A 16,618-nucleotide genomic window follows, 5' to 3' on the forward strand; every position below is an offset into this window, starting at 1 on the left:
GTGCAGATGAGCCCGAAGATGAGCCCATGTCATGGTTGCGCTTGCTGCTATCCTTGTACTCCTGAAGACCAGTCTCAACCTGAATAGCCTTGTTCACCAGGGTGGCGAAATCAGTATAGTCCTGAACGAGGAGTGTCATCTTGATATCAGGGTGGAGGCCTTCACGGAACTTCTCCTGTCTGCATGCATCAGTTGCAATGTCTTCTTCAGCATAGCGAGATAAGTCCAGAAATTCCCGCTGATAAGCATCCACAGTCTTGTTGCCCTGGACCAGGTTGCGGAACTCACACTTCTACCAGTCATGATTCCGTGAGGAATGTAGCGAGCACGGAAAGCAGCCTTGAACTCTGTCCAAGTGATGATAGTTCCATCGGGTTGAGAGCGCCTCTGGCTGTCCCACCATTGAGCAGCGGGACCCTTCAGGAAGTAGGCAGCAAAGTTGACATAGCTCGCTAGTGGCACATTGGCAGACTCCAGCTCGTAAGCAATGTCATGAAGCGAGTCATCAGCATCAAGAGGCTGAGTTGAACTACGGTAGATCGCAGGGTTGAGGCGGCAGAAGTCTTGCAGTGTCACGCCTTGCTGTTGGTTCACGTTCGGCCTTTGGAACTGATCCATGAGCCCTTGCATAAACTGGCGGTTCAGCTCAAACTGTTGGATCATCCCTGCCATATACTCACGAGGCGGGGGTGGTGCATCGTTGGCACGGCCACGCGAGTGACGAGCTGGTCTAACCATCCTGTTAAATATTTAACAGGGGTAGTTTAGCTTAAAGTAATTGCAAAGGCATCGCACGCATTCATGAAGTAATCAAACATGATTGAAGGGAAATGTGATAGATACTACATAGTAGCTGAGTTCGGCATACACACCCAGACATAAGTTCGATTACAGACCAACCATGACAAATTCGAAATTTGGCGATAGTCTGGCCACATTAGACGATACCCTGGACTCACTAGGCGGCACGCAGGCACGCGGTGGAAGAGTACCACAACGAGATATAGCGATAAGGCTACATCAACGTCGGAGAGGACGAACGAATCCTGGTAGCTGGCGGTGATAGAAGGTAGGGACAGGACCCTGTGCGCCGTTGTGACTCTGGTGAGGGTACCGCATCCACTCGAGGAGCTGAGGTCCAAGTGCAGGGGTTCTACCCCAACATCAGTCCACTCGAGACCTGATGGTAGCTCTGTCCTGCTCGGCTCGCGGATGTGCATAGGGGGAACCCTCGGGCAATGTGATGGCTGCAGCTCTGTCAACACGTCGTAAAGACGAGCGCGCGTAGCATACAGCTCCACGGTCAGAGCTCGAAAAGCATGATCCAGTGCCTCAGTGTACTGCACCAGAACCAGCGCGTCGTAGCGACACGTCACGTAGGGGGGCAGACAGCGACGTAGGATCGGTCGCTGCGCTCCCGAACGTCAGCAGCGTAGGTAGTGAGATCAGACCCAGTCTCATCCCCAGCAGGAGTATTCGGGATGTATCAGAAAGGGCTCTCCTCCAGGTGAGGGTACGCTCCACGGAGACGGTTGATAGCGATGTAGGCCGCATCATGGACAGCCATCTCGACCGACACTCCAATACCATAGAAGACGTGGCGCTCGAGGGTCTCGCCGCCCATCTGGTCAAAGATGCGAACCTCAGCCTGGTACTAGTACTGGTTGTACTCGCGGAAGTCCTCGTACATAGTGTACTCTGGGTACCAGCGATATCCCAGCCTGGTCAGGAGGTCGACCAAAATGGCTGGGAACCCAGTCGTCTCAGTGGCCTGGGTCAGGCGCACGTGCTGTCTTGCGGGACGCATATGAAAATAAGATTGACAGATGTCAAATGACACAGAGTGTGATATATAGTCAGGAGAAAAGAGTAGATAGTCCAGCGCTCCGGGTCGATGTGATTACGAGAACTGATATGTCCATTTTGCATCATGTTTTCATGTTGATATTTATCGCTTCTTGGGCTGTTATTTCACTTCACAGTACAATTCTTATGCCTTTTCTCTCTTATTTTGCAAGGTTTACATGAAGAGGGAGAATGCCGGCAGCTGGAATTCTGGCCTGAAAGTGGAGCAAGTTCGAGATACCTATTCTGCGCAACTCCAAATGCCGTAAAAATCAACGAGGATTTTTTTTCCGGATTTATAAAAAATACTTGGTCGAAGAAGCGCTAGAGGGGCGCCAGGGGATGGCCACAAGCCTGCACGGCACAGCCACCCCCTCAGGCCGCACCATGAGGGCTTGTGGGCACCCTGCTGGCCCACTTACCCCCCTCTTCTGCTATATGAAGGGTTTCGTCTGAAAAAAAATAAAGGAGGAGTTTTTCGTGGTTTCGCCGCCGCCACAAGGCGGAACTTGAGCAGAATGAATCTAGAGCTCCGGCAGGACGATCCTGCCGGGGAAACTTCCCTCCCGGAGTGGGAATTCTTCGCCATCGTCATCACCAACACTCCTCTCATCGGAGGGGACTCTTCACCATCAACATCTTCATCAGCACCATCTCATCTCCAAACCATAGTTCATCACTTGTAACCAATCTCCGTCTCGCGACTCCGATTGGTACTTGTAAGGTTGCTAGTAGTGTTGATTACTCTTTGTAGTTGATGTTAGTTGGATCACTTGGTGGAAGAGTTTATATTCAGATCCTTGATGCTACTCATTACCTCTCTGGTCATGAATATTATTATGCTTTGTGAGTAGTTACTTTTGTTCCTGAGGACATGGGATAAGTCATGCTAATAGTACTCATGTGAATTTGGTATTCGTTCGGTAATTTGATATGTTGTATGTTGTTTTTCCTCTAGCGGTGTTATGTGAACATCGACTACATAACACTTCACCATTATTTGGGCCTAGAGGAAGGCATTGGGAAGTAGTAAGTAGATGATGGGTTGCTAGAGTGACAAAAGCTTAAACCCTAGTATATGCGTTGCTTCGTAAGGGGCTGATTTGGATCCACAAGTTTAATGCTATGGTTAGACTTTGTCTTAATTCTTATTTCGTAGTTGTAGATGCTTGCGAGAGGGGTTAATCATAAGTGGGATGCTTGTACAAGTAAGGGCAGTACCCAAGCGCCGGTCCACCCACATATCAAACTATCAAAGTAACGAACGCGAATCATATGACCATGATGAAAACTAGCATGACAGAAATTCCCGTGTGTCCTCGGGAGCGTTTTTCCTCCTATAAGAGTTTGTCCAGTCTTGTCCCTTGCTACAAAAGGGATTGGGCCACTTTGCTGCACCATTTATACTTTTGTTACTTGTTGCTTGCTACGAATCATCTCACCACACAGTCACTTGTTACAGATAATTTCAGTGCTTGCAGAATTTACCTTGCTGAAAACCACTTGTGAGATCCTTCTCCTCCTCGTTGGGTTCCACACTATTACTTATCGAAAGGACTACGATTGATCCCCTATACTTGTGGGTCATCAAGACTCTTTTCTGGCGCTGTTTCCGGGGAGTGAAGCGCCTTTGGTAAGTGGAACTTGGTAAGGAAACATTCATATAGTGTGCTGAAATTTATTGTCACTTGTCACTATGGATACTAATCCTTTGAGGGGCTTGTTCGGGGTATCTTCACCTCGAACGGAAGCACAAAGAGTTGCTCCTCATTCTTCTGGACCTACTGAAAATATTTGCTTTGAATTTCCTTCGGGTATGCTTGAGAAACTTCTAGCTAATCCTTTTACAGGAGATGGAACATCACATGCAAACTTGCATCTAATCTATGTAGATGCAGTTTGTGGTTTATTTAAGCTTGCAGGTTTGCCCGAGGATGAGGTCAAGAAGAAGGTCTTTCCTTTATATTTGAAGGATAAGGCATTGTCATGGTATAGGCTATCTGATGATACTGGATCATGGGACTACAATCGGTTGAAATTGGAATTTCATCAAAAGTTTTATCCTATGCATTTAGTACATCGTGATCGGAATTATATTTATAATTTTTGGCCTCGTGACAGAGAAAGCATCGCTCAAGCTTTGGGGAGGCTTAAATCAATGCTATATTCATGCCCCAATCATGAGCTCTCGAGAGAAATTATCATTCAGAACTTCTATGCTCGGCTTTCTCATGATGATCGCACCATGCTTGACACTTCTTGTACCGGTTCTTTTATGAAGAGAGATATTGACTTCAAATGGAATTTGTTGGAGAGAATTAAACGCAACTCTAAAGATTGGGAGCTTGAAGAAGTTAAGGAGTCAGGTATGAATTTCACTTTTGATTGCGTTAAATCCTTTGTTGAGACAAATACTTTTTGTGACTTTAGCGCTAAGTATGGACTTGACTCTAAGATAGTAGCTTCACTGTGTGAATCCTTTGTTGCCCATATTGATCTCCCCAAAGAGAAGTGGTTCAAATATCATCCTCCTGTAGAAGTCAATGTAGTTAAACCCACTCCAGTTGAAGAGAGAGTCATTGCCTATAATGATCCTGTGGTTCCCAGTGCTTACATTGAGAAACCACCTTTCCCTGTTAGGATAAAAGATCATTCTAAAGCTTCAACTGTGATACGTAGAGGCTACATTAGAACACCTACACCCCCTGAGCAAATTATAGTTGAACCTAGCATTGCTATTATCAAAGATCTTCTGTCCGACGATGTTGAGGGACATAATATTCACTTCTGTGAAGATACAACTAGAATTGCTAAACCTCACGCGAGAGACAAACATAGGCCTATTGTTGGCATGCCTGTGGTTTCTGTTAAGATAGGAGATCATTGTTATCATGGTTTATGTGACGTGGGTGCTGGTGTTAGTGCAATACCTCAATCCTTATATGATGAAATCAAAGATGAGATTGCACCTGTTGAGATAGAGCCTATGGATGTCACTATTGAGCTTGCCAATAGAGATACTATCTGCCCTATGGGAATTGTTAGGGATGTTGAAGTCTTGTGTGGTAAAACGAAGTATCCTGCTGATTTCCTCGTTCTTGCTACCGCACAAGATCGCTTTTGTCCCATCATATTTGGTAGACCTTTTCTCAATACCGTCAATGCTCATATTGACTGTGAGAAGCAAACTGTCACTCTTGGCTTTGAAGGTGTGTCACATGAGTTCAATTTCTGCAAGTTTGGTAGACAACCTCATGAAAAGGAGTTTCCTAGTAAGGATGAAACTATTGCCTTAGCTTCTATTGCCGTGCCTCCTATTGATCCCTTAGAGCAATACTTGCTTGAGCATGAAAACGATATGCATATGGATGAAAGGGATGAAATAGATAGAGTTGTCTTAGAATAATATCCTATTCTTAAGAATAACATGCCTGTTGAACTGCTTGGGGATCCACCCCCACCAAAGGGTGATCCTGTGTTCGAGCTTAAACAGTTGCCAGATACTCTTAAGTATGCTTATCTTGATGAAAAGGAGATATATCATGTTATTATTAGTGCTAGCCTCTCAGAGCATGAAGAAAAGAAGTTACTAAAAACTCTGAGGAAGCACCGTGTTGCTATTGGATATACTCTTGATGATCTTAAGGGCATTAGTCCCACCCTATGCCAGCACAAGATTAAAACTGATCCTGATTTCAAACCAGTTGCTGATCATCAAATGAGATTAAATCCTAAGATGAAAGAAGTAGTAAGAAAAGAAATACTAAAGCTCCTCGAAGCGGGTATTATCTATCCTGTTGCTCATAGCGATTGGGTGAGTCCGGTGCATTGCGTCCCTAAGAAGGGAGGCATTACCGTTGTCCCTAATGATAAGGATGAATTGATCCCACAGAGGATTATTACTGGCTATAGGATGGTGATCGATTTCAGGAAACTAAACAAAGCCATTAAGAAAGATCATTACCCTCTGCCTTTTATCGACCAAATGCTAGAAAGGCTGTCTAAACACACACACTTCTGCTTTCTAGACGGTTATTCTGGTTTCTCCCAAATACCAGTTGCACAATCTGATCAGGAGAAAACCACTTTCACCTGCCCTTTCGGTACCTTTGCTTATAGACGTATGCCTTTTGGCTTATGTAATGCACATGCCACCTTTCGAAGATGTATGATGGCTATATTCTCTGACTTTTTTGAAAAGATTGTCGAGGTTTTCATGGATGAATTTTCCGTTTATGGGTCTTCTTTTGATGATTGCCTCAGCAACCTTGATCGAGTCTTACACAGATGTAAAGACACCAATCTTGTCTTGAATTGGGAGAAGTGCCACTTTATGGTTAATGAAGGCATCGTATTAGGACATAAAATTTCTGAAAGGTATAAGAAGTGCCACTTTTGATGATTACCTCAGCAACCTTGATCGAGCCTTACACAGATGTAAAGACACCCATCTTTTCTTGAATTGGGAGGTATTGAAGTCGATAAGGCTAAGGTTGATGCAATCGAGAAAATGCCATACCCCATAGATATCAAAGGTATAAGAAGTTTCCTTGGTCATGCTGGTTTCCATAGATTGTTCATTAAAGACTTCTCTAAGATTTCTAGGCCTCTTACCAATCTCTTGCAAAAGGATATTCCTTTTGTTTTTGACGATGATTGTGAGGAAGCCCTCGAAATTCTTAAGAGGGCTTTGATAACTGCACCTATTGTTCAACCACCTGATTGGAACTTGACTTTTGAAATCATGTGTGATGCTAATGATTATGCTGTTGGTGCTGTTCTAGAGCAAAGAGTTGACAAGAAGTTGAATGTTATTCACTATGCTAGTAATACTCCAGACAGTGCCCAGAGAAACTATGCTACTACGAAGAAGGAATTTTTAGCAGTCGTGTTTGCATGTGAAAATTTCAGGTCTTACATAGTTGATTCCAAAGTCACTATTCACACTTATCACGCTGCTACTAAGTACCTCATGGAGAAGAAGGACACTAAACCTGGACTTATCAGATGGGTTCTCTTGCTACAAGAATTTGATTTGCACGTTGTCGACAGAAAGGGTGCTGATAACCCAGTAGCAGATAACTTGTCTAGGTTGGAGAACGTTCTTGATGACCCACAACCTATTGATGCTAGCTTTCCCGATGAGCAATTGAGTGTCATCAATGCTTCACGTAGTGCACCGTGGAATGCTGATTATGCAAACTATATCGTTGCCAAATACATACCACCTAGTTTCACGTACCAGCAAAAGAAGAAATTCTTCTTTGACTTGAGACATTACTTTTGGGATGATCCTCACCTTTATAAGGAAGGAGAAGATGGTGTTATTAAACGTTGTGTACGTGACCATGAATAGGGACAGATCCTATAGAAGTGTCACTCCGAGGCCTACGGAGGACACCATGCAGGAGATAGAACTGCACACAAGGTATTGCAATCAGGTTTCTATTGGCCCACTCTCTTCAAGGATGCACGTAAGTTTGTCTTGTCTCGTGACGAATGTCAAAGAATAGGTAATATTAGCAAACGTCAGGAAATGCCTATGAACTACTCACTTGTCATTGAACCATTTGATGTCTGGGGCTTTGATTATATGGGACCTTTTCCAAAATCCAACGGGTATACTCATATCCTAGTTGTTGTTGATTACATCACTAAGTGGGTAGAAGCTATCCCCACTAGTAGTGTTGATCACAACACCTCTATCAGGATGCTAAAAGAAGTTATCTTCCCTAGATTTGGAGTCCCTAGATATCTAATGACTGACGGTGGCTCACACTTCATTCATGGTGCCTTCCATAAAACGGTTGCTAAGTACGATGTCAACCATAGAATTGCGTCTCCCAATCACCCTCAGTCCAGTGGTCAAGTAGAGCTAAGCAACAGAGAGATTAAACTAATTCTGCAAAAGACTTTCAAGAGGTCTAGAAAGAATTAGTCTAAGAAGCTCGATGATGCACTGTGGGATTATAGAACTGCCTATAAGAATCCCATGGGCATGTCTCTGTACAAAATGGTGTACGGTAAAGCATGTCATTTACCTCTTGAGCCAGAGCGTAAAGCTTATTGGGCAATCAAAGAGCTCAACTTTGATTTCAAACTTGCTGGTGAGAAGAGGTAGATATTAGATCGCTTGATGAATGGAGAACTTAGGCATATGAGAATGCCAAGTTGTTCAAAGAAAAGGTTAAGAGGTGGCATGATAAGAGGATACAAAAGCCTGAGTTCAATGTAGGTGATTATGTCTTGCTATATAACTCTCATTTAAGATTCTTTGCAGGCAAGCTTCTCTCCGAATGGGAAGGTCCCTATGTTGTTGAGGAAGTATATCGTTTCCGTGCTATCAAGATCAACAACACGGAAGGTAATTGTCCGAGAGTTGTAAATGGGCAGAGAATCAAGCATTGTATCTTAGGTACTCCCATAAATGTTGAAAGAAATATCATGAATACCATAACTCCGGAAGAATACCTAAGGGAAATTTATCAGCCAGTTTCAGACTCCAAAAATGAAGAGGTATGTGATTCGGTAAGAAAACAGAGTCCAAAACTTTTCGAGTAGAAAATTTTCTCCGTTTTGGAATATTTGAAAAAATACAAAAATTGGAAGTAGTCCGGAAAGTGCGCGAGGAGGCGACAAGCCTGCACGGCGCGGGCCCACCCCCTGGCCGCGCCTTGAGGGCTTGTGGCCACCTCGTGCGCCTCCCGGACTCCGTTTTCGTGCAGGGGACTCCTTTTGGTCTGGAAAAAAATCGTTATATATACTCCCGTTTGGTCTGACCTCTACATCACGCACATTTCCTTTGTTTTCCGTTTCGAGCCTGTTTTGTGCTGCAGATTTAGGGCAAGATGTCTTCTCAAGATTCAGAGGGGGAGAGCTTTGTGGCAGATTACCTTGCTAATCCCAAGGTCTATGGGGACTTGGATCCTTATGGCTGGACCACTGATGAGGAAGAAGATTATGATCCGAAGGGGAAGGAACAAACAAGTTCCGATGAAGAAGAGGCTCCTCTACCTCAACCTGGACACACGCATGTGGAGTTCAAGAAGTCGAGCCTCCGTGACTCAAGGAAGAAGTCTAAGACTTTGTTTATCCCTTCTCGTTTCTTGCAAGAGAGTAAGCAGGAATTATGCCAAAGGGTGTTGAAGCTTGAAGAGGAAAATGATGATCTAAGGGAGCAGAATTTTATGATCAAGTGGAAATTAAACAAGCTCAAGACCTCTTCAACAACTCCTCCACCACAACCAAAGGAAGACAACTAAACATGGGTATGGGAAATCCCCTTGGCTTGTGCCAAGCTTGGGGGAGTTGCCCCGGTATCGTATCACCATCACATCTTTTGCCTTTACCTTCGTTTTAGTTTTCCTTTTCAGTTTTCTCTTTCTCTAGTGGATTAAAAGTCTTAGTGTTTTAGTCTTGAGTTTTGCTTTGTGTCACCCCCAATGTATTCGAGCTCATGGGCCATATAATAAAGAGTGTCTTAGTTGAAGGGCTTTGCCTCTTGCCATGATCAAAAGAGTGAGAATAAAACAAAAGCATTAAAGATCATGTAATGATCTTATGGGAAGTGATGGATGTTGGGTAACGTAGCATAAATTCAAAAAAATTCCTACGCATATTCAGATCTTCCTATGGAGAGACCAGCAACGAGAGAGGGGTGAGTGCATCTTCATACCTTTGAAGATCGCTAAGCGGAAGCGTTGCTAGAACGCGGTTGATGGAGTCGTACTCGCGGCGATTCATATCGCGGTGTGATTCCGATCTAGTGCCGAACCACGGCACCTCCGCGTTCAACACACGTGCAGCCCGGTGACGTCTCCCGCACCTTGATCCAGCAAGGAGGAGGGAGAGGTTGGGGAAGAGCTCCGGCAGCACGACGGTGTGGTGTCGATGGAGAGACGAGGTCTCCCGGCAGGGCTTCGCCAATCACCGTGGGAGAGGAGGAAGAAGGGGGGCAGGGCTGCGCCGAGGGAGAGGGAAAACTGTGTGCAAAACAGCCCCAAAACCCCCACTATATATAGGAGGAGGGGAGGGGGGCTGCCACCCCTAGGGTTCCCACCCTAGGTGGTGCGGCAGCCCCCTAGATGGGAGGTGCGGTGGCCAGGGCAGGGGGAGGGGGTGGCGCACCCCTAGGTGGGCCTTAAGCCCACCAGCGCCTAGGTTTTCCCCCCTCTCCACCTCCTTCACCTTGGGCCTCCTTGTGGGAGGCGCAACAGCCCACTTTGGGCTGGTTGCCCTCCCTCTTTTGGCCCACGCTACCTCTTGGGGCTGGTGGCCCCTCCCGGTGGACCCGCGGGACCATTTCCGGTGGTCCCGGTGGTCCCGGTACATTATCGGTGACGCCCGAAACATTTCCGGTGTCCAAAACCATCCATCCTATATATCAATATTTACCTTCGGACCATTCCGGAGCTCCTCGTGACGTCTAGGATCTCATCCGGGACTCCGATCAACTTTCGGTAACCTCGTATAACAATTCCCTATAACCCTAGCATCACCGAACCTTACGTGTGTAGACCCTACGGCCAATAACCATCAACGGGGTCTGGATACCCATGGTGGCTCCCACTTGCTCCACGATGATCTCATCGGATGAACCACGATGTCTAGGATTCAATCAATCCCGTATACAATTCCCTTTGTCTGTCGGTATAGAACTTGCCCGAGATTCGATCGTCGGTATACCTATACCTTGTTCAATCTCGTTACCAGTAAGTATCTTTACTCGTTCCGTAGCACGTCATCGTATGACTAACTCCGTAGTCACATTGAGCTCATGATGATGTTCTACCGAGTGGGCCCAGAGATACCTCTCCGTCACGTGGAGTGACAAATCCCGATCTCGATTCGTACCAACCCAACAAACACTTTCAGAGGTACCCGTAGTGCACCTTTATAGTCACCCAGTTACGTTGTGATGTTTGATACACCCAAAGCACTCCTACAGTATTCGGGAGTTGCACAATCTCAAGGTCGAAGGAAAAGACACTTGACATTAGAAAAGCTCTAGCATACGAACAATACGATCTAGTGCTATGCTTAGGATTGGGTCTTGTCCATCACATCATTCTCCCAATGATGTGATCCTGTTATCAATGACATCTAATGCCCATGACCAGGAAACCATGATCATCTATTGACTAACAAGCTAGCCAACTAGAGGCTTGCTAGGGACACATTGTGATCTATTTATTGACACATGTATTACTGTTTCTTGTTAATACAATTATAGCATGAACAATAGACGATTATCATGAACAAGGAAATATGATAATAACCATTTTATTATTGCCTCTAGGGCATATTTCCAACAGTCTCCCACTTGCACTAGAGTCAGTAATCTAGTTACATTGTGATGTATCGAACACCCATAGCATTATGGTGTTGATCATGTTTTGCTCGTGGAAGAGGTTTAGTTAACGGGTCTGCGACATTCAGATCCGTATGTACTTTACAAATCTCTATTACTCCACCCTGGACATGGTCCTGGATGGAGTTGTAGCGGCGTTTTAATGTGCTTCATCTTCCGGTGAAACCTGGGCTCCTTGGCTATGGCAATGGCCCTAGTGTTATCACAGAAGAGTGTCATTGGACCCAACGCGCTTGGAACCACTCCAAGGTCGGTGATGAGCTCCTTCATCCAAATTCCTTTATGAGCCGCTTCTGAAGTAGCTATGTACTCCGCTTCACATGTAGATGCTGCCACGACTTCTTGCTTGCTGACGCACCAGCTCACTGCCCCACCATTCAAAACATACACGTATCCGGTCTGTAACTTAGAGTCATCTGGATCTGTGTCGAAGCTAGCATCGACGTAACCCTTTACGACGAGCTCTTCGTCACCTCATAAATGAGAAACATCTCCTTAGTCCTCTTCAGGTACTTAAGGATATTCTTGACCGCTGTCCAATGTTCCATACCGGGATCACTTTGGTACCTCCCTACCAAACTTATGGCAAGGTTTATATCAGGTCTGGTACACAACATGGCATACATTAGAGAGCCTACGGCTGAAGCGTAGGGGACAGTACTCATCTTCTCTCTATCTGCTGCCGTGGTCGTTGACTGAGTCTTACTCAATCTCATACCTTGCAAAACTGGCAAGAACCCTTTCTTTGAGTTTTCCATATTGAACTTCTTCAATATCTTGTCAAGGTATGTACTTTGCGAAAGACCTATGAGCCGTCTCGATCTATCCCTATAGATCTTGATGCCTAATATGTATGCAACTTCTCCAAGGTCCTTCATTGAAAAATTCTTGTTCAAATAGGCCTTTATGCTCTCCAACATCTCTATATTATTCCCCATCAATAATATGTCATCCACATACAATATGAGGAGAACTACAGAGCTCCCACTCACTATCTTGTACAGATAGGCTTCTCTGTAAACCTGTATGAACCCAAACGCTTTAATCACCTCATTAAAGCGAATGTTCCAACTTCGAGATGCTTGCACCAGCCCATAGATGGAGCGCTGGAGCTTGCACACTTTGTTAGCACCCTTAGGGTCGACAAAACCTTCTAGTTGCATCATATACATCTCTTCCTTAAGGTTCCTGTTAAGGAACGCTGTTTTGACGTCCATTTGCCAAATTTCATAATCATAAAAGGCGGCAATTGCTAACATGATTCAGACTGATTTCAGCTTCGCTACGGGAGAGAAAGTCTCTTCGTAGTCAATTCCTTGAATTTGTCGAAAACCCTTTGCGACAAGTCGAGCTTTATAAACGGTAATATTACCGTTTGCATCAGTCTTCTTCTTGAAGATCCATTTATTTTCTATGGCTCGCCGGTCATCGGGCAAGTCCACCAAAGTCCATACTTTGTTCTCATACATGGATCCTATCTCGGATTTCATAGCTTCAAGCCATTTGTTGGAATCCGGGCCCGCCATCGCTTCTTCATAGTTCGAAGGTTCACCGTTGTCTAACAACATGATTTCCATCACAGGGTTGTCGTACCACTCTGGTGCGGAGCGTTGCCTTGTGGACCTTCACGGTTCAGTAGTAACTTGATCCGAAGCTTCATGATCATCATCATTAACTTCCTCTTCAGTTGGTGTCGGCGCCACGGAAATAATTTCCCACGCTGCGCTACTTTCCTGTTAGAGAGGGGGTGTAATTACCTCATCAAGTTCTACCTTCCTCCCACTTACTTCTTTCGAGAGAAACTCTTTCTCTAGAAAGGATCCATTCTTGGCAACAAAGGTTTTACCTTCGGATCTAAGATAGAAGGTATACCCAATAGTTTCCTTAGGGTATCCTATGAATACACATTTCTCCGCTTTGGGTTCGAGCTTTTCTTGTTGAAGTTTCTTCACATAAGCATCGCCACCCCAAATTTTAAGAAACGACAACTTAGGTTTCTTGCCAAACCATAGTTCATACAGTGTCGTCTCAACGGATTTAGACGGTGCCCTATTTAAAGTGAATGCTGCAGTTTCTAATGCGTATCCCCAAAATGATAGCGGTAAGTCGGTAAGAGACATCATAGATCGCACCATATCTAATAAAGTGCGATTACGACGTTCCGACACTTCGTTGCGTTGCGGTGTGCCAAGCGGCGTCAGTTGTGAAACGATTCCATACTTCCTTAGGTGTGTGCCAAACTCGTGACTCAAATATTCTCCTCCACGATCAGATCGTAGACACTTAATTTTTCTGTCACGTTGATTCTCGACCTCACTCTAAAATTCCTTGAACTTTTCAAACGTCTCAGATTTGTGCTCCATTAAGTAGATATACCCATACCTACTCAAATCATCGGTGAGAGTGAGAACATAACGATAGCCACCGCGAGCCTCAATGTTCATTGGACCACACACATGAGTATGTATTATTTCCAACTAGCACAAGAGCCCGTGCGTTGCAACGGGATAAAAAGAAAACACTCTCCGACTTAAAAAAAAGAAACAAACAGAAAAAAAGAAGGAAACCCCCCTCCCCCATGAACCAGCCCAACTCGTCGACCCACCTAACAAGCCGGCCCAGCCGGCGCCACTAACTCCCCCTGGAGGGCACCGACACCCCACCCTGCCCCCACTCGCCCCCGCAACCCCCTCTCGCTCCTGATCTAGATCTGGATCGGGGCAGAGTGAACCACGTCGGCGCTCCCCTCCCAGCCAGCGCTCGCCAGGCCCGCTCACCCCACGTTGCCCCGCTCCACTACCGGCCACCACCTTCCCTCACCACCGCGCCAGCCCCTGCGACACCGAGCCCCCGCTCCCTCCAGGCCCTCCCCTCGCCCAGCTCCACTCCCTCCCCGACCCATTTCTCTTCTCGCCATGGCCGCCGCCGGAGAGCGGCACCTCCTCGTCGCCCTCCTCCTGCTTGCCCTGATGGTCTCCGTGCACTGCCTGGACGGCGGGGGCCACCACGGCCTGCGACTGAAGCAGCATCCAATCCCATGGAACATCAAAGCTTCACCGCCGGATCCCCGGCCATCCATGGTGCGGGCACGCCGCCACTGCAGCCTACGCCCACCTCCGTCGGGCCCTTCCCCGCTGGATCCCGGCTCCATCGTCCGGCCATGGCGCGGGCACTCCGCCGCTGTAGCCGGGCCCTTCCCCAAGCTCCACCGTCGCCTGGATCCTGGCTCCATCGGCCAGCCATTGCTTTCGTTCATTGATTTTATCCTCTCATTTTAAACGGCGACGACTGCTCGCCTTGATTGCTTTCTTTGATCGCCTCATCCTCCTCTTTGCTTATTTCTCGGGTCGCTTGTTGAATTATCAATGGGTACCTGTATGAACTGGTGAGATTGGGCATAAAGAAGCGGTGTGGGATTATTTTTAGCATGATGGACTCGGGGCCGGGCGGTGCATCGGGGAGAGCTGCCGACGGGTTGGATCGAAACGTTTTTTCTAGATTCACTAACACAGGGACTGCGGGTTGAATGCTCGAAAACGGAGGGACTTTTTCACAAAATAGCCACGACGGATGACCAAAAACCCTATTCGCTTTATTATTAGGGAGAGATAGCAAAATGGCCTGTGCGTTGCCACGGAAGAAAAAAAACATAATCTTCAATGATGATGAACACATTATCTTCACATATCTTCGCTTGATTTAGAAATTTTGTACACAAATGCAAGAAAATGTTTCTTCTTTTAAATTTATTCACAAGTTGAAGCAATCTTTACATTTTCAAAAATCTTGGTAACTCAAAGATTTATTCTGAATTTCAAGATTTTTTTTAGAAAACATACAATAATAATCCGATGCATCCGACAGTTAATTCTTCAAAATTCACAAACGTATATTGTCACATAGACTTAGAAGCATTAATGTTTAACTACATACATTAGATCTTTCGTGAACAATTTTACAAATATGGGAACAATTTTAAAATCAAGAACATTTTTTACAATTTACAAACATTTACTAAAAATCGTGAATATTTTTTATATTTTGAACGGGTTCAAATATTTTCTTTTGAATTGGCGACCAATTCAAGAAAAGACGATTTTTGAAATGTGTTGATTTATAATTTTCTGTTTATTAAAATTTTAAAGATTATTTGAAGTTCTAAATTATTTATAAAAAAATACGGAACTGAAAATAAATAAATAAATGGAACTAAAAGCACGCGCCTGTGCATGGGCCGGCCCATATGGTGTGTTGGATATTCTCCCAGCATGCAGAGCGTAACATAGGACGTTTTTACATGGGCCGGCCCAGTCCAAGATTTTTTGCTGTATGAAACGTTTTCTATTACTTACCGGTGGCATGGTGAGTAATTTATGCAAACTTTAGGGGTAATTTTCAAGATGGACGACCAGAAACCGTATTTTCTTTATTATTAGGGAGAGATAAGTCGGTCGCTCTCTCCATTATTCCTGAGAATGGAGTCTTAGTCATCTTGCCTATGAGCCACGGTTCGCATGTGTCAAATGATTCAAAGTCAAGAGACTCTAATAGTCCATCACCATGGAGCTTCTTCATGCGCTTAACACCGATATGACCAAGGCGGCAGTGTCACAAGTATGTGGGACTATCATTGTCAACTTTGCATCTTTTGGTATTGACACTATGAATATGTGTAACATCACGATCAAGATTCATCCAGAATAAACCATTCACCAGCTGAGCATGACCATAAAACATATCACTCATATAAATAGAACAACCATTATTCTCTGTCTTAAATGAGTAGCCGTCTCGCATTAAGCAAGACCTTGATACAATATTCATGCTCAAAGCTGGTACTAAATAACAATTATTAAGGTTTAAAACTAATCCCGACAGTAGATGTAGATGTAGCGTGCCGACGGCGATCACATCGACCTTGGAGCCATTCCCGACGCGCATCGTCACCTCGTCCTTGGCCAGTCTCCGCTTATTCCGCGGTTCCTGCTTTGAGTTGCAAATGTGAGAAACAACACCAGTATCAAATACCCAGGAGCTACTACGAGCGCTGCTAAGGTACACATCAATAACATGTATATCACATATACCTTTAACGTTGCCGGCCTTCTTGTCCGCTAAGTACTTGGGGAAGTTCCGCTTCCAGTGACCTTTTCCCTTGCAATAGAAGCACTCAGTCTTAGGCTTGGGTCCATTCTTTTTCTTCTTCCCAGCATCTGGCTTACCGGGCGCGGCAACGACTTTGCCGTCTTTCTTGAAGTTCTTCTTACCCTTGCCCTTCTTGAAACTAGTGGTCTTGTTGACCATCAACACTTGATGCTCTTTCTTGATTTCTACTTCTGCAGACTTGAGCATCAAGTACAAGTCGGGAATGGTCTTCTCCATCCCTTGCATGTTGTAGTTCAG

Source organism: Hordeum vulgare, chromosome 3H (assembly GCF_904849725.1).
Source record: "Hordeum vulgare subsp. vulgare chromosome 3H, MorexV3_pseudomolecules_assembly, whole genome shotgun sequence".
NCBI classification, from domain to species: domain Eukaryota; kingdom Viridiplantae; phylum Streptophyta; class Magnoliopsida; order Poales; family Poaceae; genus Hordeum; species Hordeum vulgare.